Source organism: Tetrao urogallus, assembly GCF_951394365.1.
Source record: "Tetrao urogallus genome assembly, chromosome: 5".
Classification (NCBI taxonomy): domain Eukaryota; kingdom Metazoa; phylum Chordata; class Aves; order Galliformes; family Phasianidae; genus Tetrao; species Tetrao urogallus.
Window position 1 is genome coordinate 55,439,696 of NC_136818.1, and position 9,189 is coordinate 55,448,884.

Genomic DNA, 9,189 nt, shown 5'->3' on the forward strand with positions numbered 1-9,189 from the left:
GTCCTCCAAAACTTTTGCAATAGCACTGCATTCAGTCTCACAGGACAGATGTTCTGGGAACGACTCTAGCAAAAAGGCTGAGAAACAAAGAACAAGATTCTTGGAATCTTTTCTGAAGAATGTGAACAAAATTTTTATCTTAAAAAAAAATCACATTCCTGCCCTTTCCTCATTCTTTGTTTGACAAATTGTTTTCTATTTACAGCCAGCACTTTTTAATGCGTTCTCCCTCCCCCAGCCTACTGGGTTCCTATTTTCTCCTTCTGACAATGTTACCATATGGTTCTATTATTCAGAGATTCCTAAACATGTATTACAGCAGTCCTGAAAAATAATTAGGTGCTGCTGTGGTGTAAAAGCACATCTGTGCTCAATGGCTCCCAGTGGAAATTATGGGATAAAACATCCCAAGACACTTTCCTATCTTTCTTCTTCCTCTCCCCCCCACTCCCATTTTCTTTCCTTCCCCACACACAACAAAAGTAAGCAGCAAAGGGGAAAAATTTCTGTGTGAACAGTTATTATCATTTTCTTTCTTAAAAGCAATGCACATTGTGATTTGTGGTTTTTGAGTACAGCTAGGGGAAGAGATCTCCAGGGAGGAAAAGGTATATATTTAGAGTCTGTACATTTATAATAGAACTTAATTCTATGTTGATAACCAATGATTTACACCCTTTAATCCAAAAGCCCTCCAGTGCCCTGTCAGGAATTACAGCGTATGTCCAGCAAATTGGTAACCATATGCTTCAGCGAATGCATGGTCCCTCAGCCCTTCCCCTTCTCTGTTGCCATGAATGGTGCCCTGTTGAAGCAGTCTGTTCTCATGATTTACTCTGCCTTTGTTGAAGGCTTTGTCAAGGGAAGGTTACCTTTGGGTTCTTTTAATGTTGCACGTTCCGTGTAAGGCTTCAGGCGGTTTTTGCTGGAGAACTTCACAAATGAATCAATGAGGAAAAGTTTTCTCAGCTCCCGATGGAAGGCATAGAGAAATCTCCCACACAACCTCTTTTCCCAGGTGCGTATTGGGAAAACAAATGAAAATGAGGGCTATCAAAAACAGGATTCACAGCCATTTTGCTCCCAACCCCTCTGCTTCACTCACCTTATGCCTGCTGATTCTGCTGATGGAACCAAACAGTTACAGCACAGACAACAGAAGCCTTCCTTGGTGCATCGTGGAATAGAAACAGAAAGGATCCCAGTATAGTTTTTTCCCTCTCTGTGACTGGTTTTTAACAGAAACATTACAGTGCCTTCGGAGCAGTGGCTGGAAGATAAAGCTAGCTCATGTTAGAGGGGCACCAATGAGTGAGCCTGCTGCTGCTCTCCCAGCAGGAAAGATTATCCCAGATAAGCAACAGCATGGTAATGTTCAACAAATTAGCTTGACTGATGAACCCTGCACTCTTGTCAGTATTAATGCCTGCTAAGTTAAGCAGGCCCAGGCTTTATTCTGAGGACTTATCCTCAGAGACCAATGCAATTGAATCTATTTTTTTCCTACAGATGCTGTGTAGGAGGGGCTCTGGGTCTTCTCCAACGAAGACAGGTTATTACAGACGGATTTTTTACCTAACCTGAGCAAGCCACTGTTCTAACAGTGACTGGAAGTAAGTGGCTACCCTGGGCCCTGTGGGAGGGCAGGGGTATCCCTGCTAAGTGTTGCATGGTCTCTATTCTGGTCTCACAGTGCCCAGGAGCACAGGGCAGCTCAGCCCAGGACAGTGTTGGAGGCACTGCTCAGCAGGTGAGCCCTGGATGTTCTTCATCAATCACTTGACAGCGTGGCTGCTGGCAGTTCACACGCCTTTTCCACTTGGAGGCACTTGTTGCCTCCCACTGCATGTCCTCAGCCCCTCCCAAACAGACTTGAAAAAACAGAGTGCTGTCAGTACCAGTCAGTTCCCTGACAAATAATATAACAATATTCACCCAAACGGCATTATTAAGGATCACTGATCTGCTCTTCCTTCAGCAGGCAGGTAGTCATTTTGTGTAGCTTTGCTCAGAGGAAGGCAGATTTTAAAAATATCTTCCAGACTATGTCATGGCAAGGACCCCAGTACAAAGCAAGACTGTGGGCTGGATCTAGTGCTGTGGTGTTGGAGGAGCACAGAGCCAGGTGTGCTGCCAGCACTGCCCAGTGTCCTGAAGCCTGGAGCAATGGGCTCCAGCCCCCGGGGCTGGGAGGATGGAATCAAGCTTTCTTGAATGCATTTCAGTGTGCTAAAGAATCATTTCCCTCCATTAAAATCTTGAACTGATTTATGAAGTGAGATGCCAGAGCAAATCGCACGCTCCTTTGACTCCTCTGCTGAGTTCATCTTTTATCCCTTCACTAATTGGCATTTCTTTAAGTAGTAGAGAACCGTTGTTCCTAAAAAGGAATAGCACACCTTAAATATTTGCTGATGCATATTTGAAAACCATCTGGCATGAATGGATTTATTGGTGTCAGATGAGAACTCTCCTGGGATGCCAGTGAAGGGCTGGGAAGTGCTGGTGCACAAGTTTTGTCTGTGGGATCCCAGCACTTCCAAGGTAAAGGAACAAAGATCAGCTTTTTCTTTGAGCTGCAGCATCTGCTGGAAAGAGACTTAGCAGTACAGTTCCCATAAGGAAGATAATATTTGTCCTGTCTCAATGTCAAATTTGCTTCCCCTCCTATTCCCAGTTTGGTCTGGAGTTTGCGTATCTCCATCCCCAGAGTGCTTGCTTTGTTTCAGCTCCCTAAAAGGCAGACTGGAAGATGAGAAATCAGATTTTATTCTTGCCTTTACCAAAATATTCTTGTGACTTTAGGCAAACAGTTTTCCTTGCAAGGAAAATTTGAATAATCTTTTATATAATGCAAGCAGTAGTCACCTATTTCATAGCACTATGGGGAAGTTGGTTTTGTTTGGATTCATAAGATTGATACCTGAGCTGAATTTGCTTAGACTTGTTAGGGGAATCTGAAGCTGAGACTTGAGTTCAGTCTGTTCATTTTCTTTCTGAAATTCTATTGGAGAGCTATTCAAACTGAACAGTCTTCCCAGCAGATAGGGGGAAAAAAGGGGAAAAAAAGATCTACGTTTATTCTGGAGGAGTAACACCAATTTTATATATAGATAGATAGATATAGATACAGATATAGATTCGTTCTCCAGAAATGTGTACAGTTTGGTGAAAATGCTATTTTTGTTACAGAAAAAGATTTTAAAAAAAATTCCCTGGAAAGAACTGTACTATGTTCATTGGATATTGCTGTGTGTCTTTGCTTCTCATCTGCTAGTTGGAAAGGAGTACCAAACAAAAGCCTTTTTGTCATGAAAATCACCCACCAACCTCTGCCAACTGTCAGTCAGAGGAACAATAAGTGTGAGAGCCAAACATGCCACCCACCAAAAACGTGTATGTGAGCTGGGTTAAAGGACAAAGAAAGAAATTTGCACTCGCAATAGTCCAACACAACAGCGTGGAAACAGCTCTGCCAGCACAGCTCCTTTCCCCCACCCCGTGATTGGACCATCTGGATTTCTCTGGATTCAGGTTTTCAGGGGCACAGTTTCCATCAGCACCACCAAATGGAAATCATTTGTTCCCAGATCTGATTGCAGCACAGGTCATAACTGAGTCCTTGACTGTAATGGTCTAGGTTGGGCCATAGGCTAATTTGGGACGAACCAAGAATATAGATGGGAACAAATAAAAGAGAGGAATGTCATAGCTTGAAACTAAATTCAGCTGCAGCTCATAAATGAGAAATGGAAATCAAAATCCCCAGGCAGGCACAAAGGGTTTTGTGAGGCTGTTCTTGTTCACATGATGCAATCTCAAGGTTCGATGCCACCAGAAGGAATGACTTTTCACCACTTCCTTTCTCCTTCCTGGTGCCAGCTGATATGTCTGGGTATTGAAAAGTCCCTGATGACACTGCACCCTACTCACATGCCAGCATGACAGCTCCAAACATGATTTGGGTTGTGCCAAGGGTGCAGTTGAAGGGACCAAGAAAGCATCTATATCCAGTATATCCTGGAATAGTATAATTTGATACTGATACTGTAGTTATTGGAGACGGATTTCAGGCTATTCCAATCAGTCATCTGCTCATTAAGCCCAAAATTACAGTGCCATATGCTTGGTTTGCCTGAACGGATCAGTGAAAGGAATTGCCATCTTCAAATACAGCGACAGTTACCCCACCAAAGCAGTTTTAACAGGGAAGAACATCAACAGGGGCAGCTCAAGTGAGCTTTCAGCACTGGAACAGTGGACATTTTGAAATTTAAAAAAAAAAAAAATAGTAAATAATAATAATAATAATAATTCACAATAGAAGAGCCTCCTTTTTCCCTCTAGGTAAATATGCAAGCCATAAATAATACTGCAGGTATGATGCAATGCTGGGGTATTTTTGTCTCTGGCATTCACTGAGATTGGGTTTCTTGCTATGCAGTAATTTCCAAATACTTTGGCATGTCAAGTCACAGGCACTCCCACAAGGTGCTCGCCTGACCGATATACACCTGGTGTAGTGTTCTAAGTGGGGGAAATGTGAGGAGGGGAGCGTGGTACCAGTGTGACTACACTGATCAGGGATGTGGGTTCCTTCGGTTGTGTTTTTAACTGAGAGGGCTGTAATATTGTAAAGCTTCCTGCAATTCTGCTGCTGTTTTGTACAACGCAATACTTATTTCCATTCCACTGTGCAAACTGTGCCCCTGTGCTGGGTATGGGTGGGATTCCCCAGACTGTACGGAGTGTGCTGAGTATGTTTTCAGATTCTTAGCCATCATAGCTTTGGTCATACTTGTGCCATTTGTAGCCAAGGAAGAATCAGTGACAAAATCACTTTCTCAGAGATTCCCTTTAGAGGCCGTGCATGCCAGCTGTAACTGTAACTGCACTGTCTTTGTCTTTCTTCCAGTTGCCTGAAGTTATCAGCTATATTCAAATCCTCCTCTGTTTTCAAAAAAGAAAAAATTGACCGCATCATTTCTGTGAGGCTGAGCTGGCTATTACCCAAAGATATTATATAAGAGCTGTACAGTTACTGACGAAACCAGCAGAGCCCACAGCAAGCTACAGAGCTGTATTTCCTCCCTCTCTCCCTCTGAAACTCCTCTGTCGCTAAAGAAATTTCTCAATTTTCCCTGATGACAGAGCAATAATATACTGCTCCTTACAAAGCCAAAAAGCTGCTCATGTTCGGCTGGAGCACAAAAAGCTGCAAGCCAGGCTTTCAAAAGATAATAATGCTTTAGTGCAGCTACACACAAGACAAAAACTGTTTGAAGGAAGCAAGATGCCAGAATTAGAAATTCAATGCTGGAAAACAGCATGCATTTCCTGTCCCTGTGATGTTATTATATTGAAAAGGCTGCTGCCAGGCCAATACTTCTGTATCCTTCTTGCTAAATAGAGAGGATCTACCCAAATGTCCGCCTTTCTCTGTGTTTGCTCGCCTGTCTGCTTAGTAACTTTCAAATAATTGGCCCTAACAGAATTGCTCTGACGTAATTGTAAATAAGCGCCCTCCTGAATGAACCTCTACCTGATTCATGGTGTGACACTGAATCCCTCGCTAGTTTGCTGTGTCACTACCTCAAGTGGTGTGCTAGGGGCTGGTAACTAAATGGGTGGTTAGGAGAGATCTCCTGGCTCACTTGGAGTTGTGGACCTGATGGAAACAAACCTTCATGTCAGAATCAAGGCTAGAGCCTTTCTCCTCCAATGGCATGGGTTTAGATCACTCACAGAAGCAATTCCATCAGTGTTACCTCTGCTTATAACATGGAGGTGATCCACAATTGCTCAGACTTCTGACATGCTGGAAATGCTGTGTCCTGTCAGTGGTTTCCTCACCAAGTTCTCCTCTGGAGATAGGCTGGAGCTGACACTCCGTGTTTCTGATTTTCCAGTGTTTGGGGAAGCACAGGTTCCAGATTACCCTAAAATTATTTTCAAATTAAAAAAAAAAAACAAAAAAAAAAAACATTTACAAATCAAAAGGCCAAATTCTTAAATGTGCAATTGGTTATAACTTGAATTGGGTGTGTCTCATTTTGCTTTCTGCCAGCCCAGCAAGTCATAGAATCATGGAACGATTAAGAGGAAAAGGCCTCCAAGATCATCAAGTCCAACCACCAACCCACCACCACCATGCCATTAAACCACGTCTCTCAAAATCGCCTGGGTGTTCACGGGCACGAGTTGAACTGTTACCTTGTCTCTCTGGAGAGAGGGCTGGCGAAAGCAGTTTCATCCACATCCCACAGTTAAGAAACTGTGGCCCTGGGGACAAGCACAGCTGGCCGTGCCGAGTCACTCTCTCATGGCTTGGCTGCGCCTACTGATATGTGAAACGTGCAAACAGCCCCCACGGAGCTCCTTGGGAGCAGCATTTCCACACTGCAAGAAACTGTCTGTGCCCCTTGCACTGACTGGCATCTGTACTGACAGTCTGAAAGGAAATGCCTGAGTGGCTCACGTCTAAGCTATGTCTCTGCTAGGTGAGACCATCCAGACAGAGCTGAATCATTTGCTGAAAGGAAAGCCCTATGTTCAGCCCTATGGGTAGAGAGCATCAGGGCTCAGGACTCTGAAGTGAGTGCTGAAAGTATGGTTTCAAAAAGCAGAAAGAAGTAGCTGTTTTGTTTACCTTGCAGCTTTCCCTTCTAAAGAGGATGACGTTCATTTGGGAAGCAAAACAATAAACCATGTATTGGTTCGACTTGCAGCTTTAGGGTACAATGTTTTGCATCTGATTTCTGGTGACCAGTGAACTAAGCTGGGCCATTTCTTTTCAGAAGTGCAGAACATCCGTGATTAACTGGCATCATTTAGACTCCCACATTCTCTAAAATTTGGTCTTTCCAGATCAGTAAACTCAGAAACCAATTTCTGGTGCTTCACATCAGCTCAGATCTACAGAACTGCCCACACTGATTTTCACTATAATGGAAAGGATAAATCTGACATCACTGAGACTCTTCCACTAAAATTCGGCAGCCTTTACTCATGTGAGGTGAGAAGGAGTTGTGTAGTGTATTATGTTCTTCTTGTACACCTCCCCCCCACACACTCATACACACTTATTTATATATATACAATCCCCAAAGACTTTTTGTCTCAGCCACTTTTTAAAGTAAACTGCTCTACCTTGGATGTGTTCCATATCAAAGCTGGGAAGCCTTAGTACACACAAAACAGGCTGGATTGCAGATGATGAAGCAAACACTTATTTTACCTGCATTTATTTTTTGGTTTGACAGAGTGAACTTTCAGCACCTAGACCTGTGACTTTACAGGTGGTACTATTATGTTGCTACTGCAGTTCAGTTTGTTTCCTCTATGTAATCTCTAATGTTTCTCATGAAAGTTCATCTCTGAGGTAAGTGTACTCAGTGGGGACACTTGTGTATGTACCACTAGCCACCTGTTAAGAACTAAATGATTTCTCCTCTGCCAGGAGTGTGGATTCATGTTTTAGATCTGTTTCAAAAGAAGCAGTCCTGTTCTCCCCAAGCACCAGGCTGCATCTTCCTGCCACCTCCCTTCCCAGTGCTGGCACTTGGGCTGGAAAGAATTCGCCTCCTGCCTGCCTGAAGACATTTTACTTTCAGGGCTGTTTTTCAACTGGATCAGCAGGCAGGTCTGGCACAGCACCAAACCCCATGATGACTGGTACCCACACAAGAGAGCTGATGGCAATATATGGCAGGAAGGAAGCAGACTCAGATTGGTTTAAACTGACCATTAAATCCTTTAATGAAAGCTGCTAGTGTGTGTTAGCATTGATTCGCCTTCCGTGCATGTCATAGCCATCCTATCTTCAGGTGCCGACCAAGTTTCCTGCTCAGACTTGTTTACAAAGTCTCCTCTCCTACCTGCTGTAGAGAACCTGCTCTAGCAGGGAACTGGACTCAGTGATCTCTAGAGAACCCTTCCAACCCCTATGATTCTGTGATTCTGTGACTTTCTTGCTAAGGTCCAGCTGTGGTGTAGCTCACGTCGCACTGCAGAGGTGATGGGAGACTGGTTCTCACCAGACTGGATCTATCTGGGGATTTACACTGCACCCCCATCCTACGGTTTCACTTCTTGCTTCTGATTCAGAGGAATTACAAAGCCTGAAATGAAAGTTAGCTGAAACTGTGACAGCCCCTCATTATCTCTTTTCTTTTGGTAACAAAGATGTACAAAAGTCCGTCTGTGAGCAGAGCTGACATGAAGGGGCCAGGCTGGGTCAGGAAGCCTTTAACAAACACCAAACCAAGCTGCTGTACCACGTCGGGGGCAGAGCTGGCAGCACAGCTTTACTCGTTGGTTTTGGTGATGTCCGCGAGCTTTTAGGGGCGACTCCTGCCTGCACGGGACTTCGTGCTCCAGGAGGTGCAGCGCGTTTCGGCGGCAGGTGGCTAGGTGGCGCTGGGTCGTGCTGCTGTCCTTGCAGGGGGGGACCAGCTCAGGATCGTGTCGAGGTGTTTATTTAGGGTGTAATGGGAACAGCTTTTCTGCACAGACGTGACTTTGTGAGTCTCTCATGCAGAGCTGAAGAAAGAGGAGTCGCTGCTCTTTGTGCATCTTGCAAGCTGTGAACAGCTGGGACAAGGGACTCGGACAGAGCTCCTGTAGTGTTTGTGGCCATGCAAAGTTATCTGTTGAGTCTGTAAGTATGTCTGTACAGGGTGCCTCTTACAGGGTCACCTGGTGGGGAATGGCTCTACTTCTTGTCTCTTCTATGCAAGAAGTTTCAATAACAGTGGCCAATGTCTTCAGTGAGATTGCCACTTCCTTTGAAGAGCCAGGGGAACTACTGGATGGTCCTGGCAACCACAGTATCTTAATAAGCAAGGTCTGAGTGCTGTGCTCATCATGGCCTGACATCAGTGATGGGACACTTTTCTCCTGCAATTGCTTTTGTAAAGGCAAATTTAGATTTTTCTCACCACCTGGAGCTATGCAAAGCTGCCATAACTGTGTAGAGAAGACTTTTCCCCTTCTATCCTGAGGGATTATGTTAAAAATATGTGCATATTCTGTGTGACTTTGGTCTGATAAAAGCCTATGGCAGCTGAGCACAAGCACAGGTGTCAGCCAGGGGCTGAAGCCCAGCCCAGTCTGAGTGCTCCAGCTGGGCTCCTTCTGCAGGCAACAAATGAGGCAAGATGAGGCATTCTGGATGTCAAGAAGCCCTGC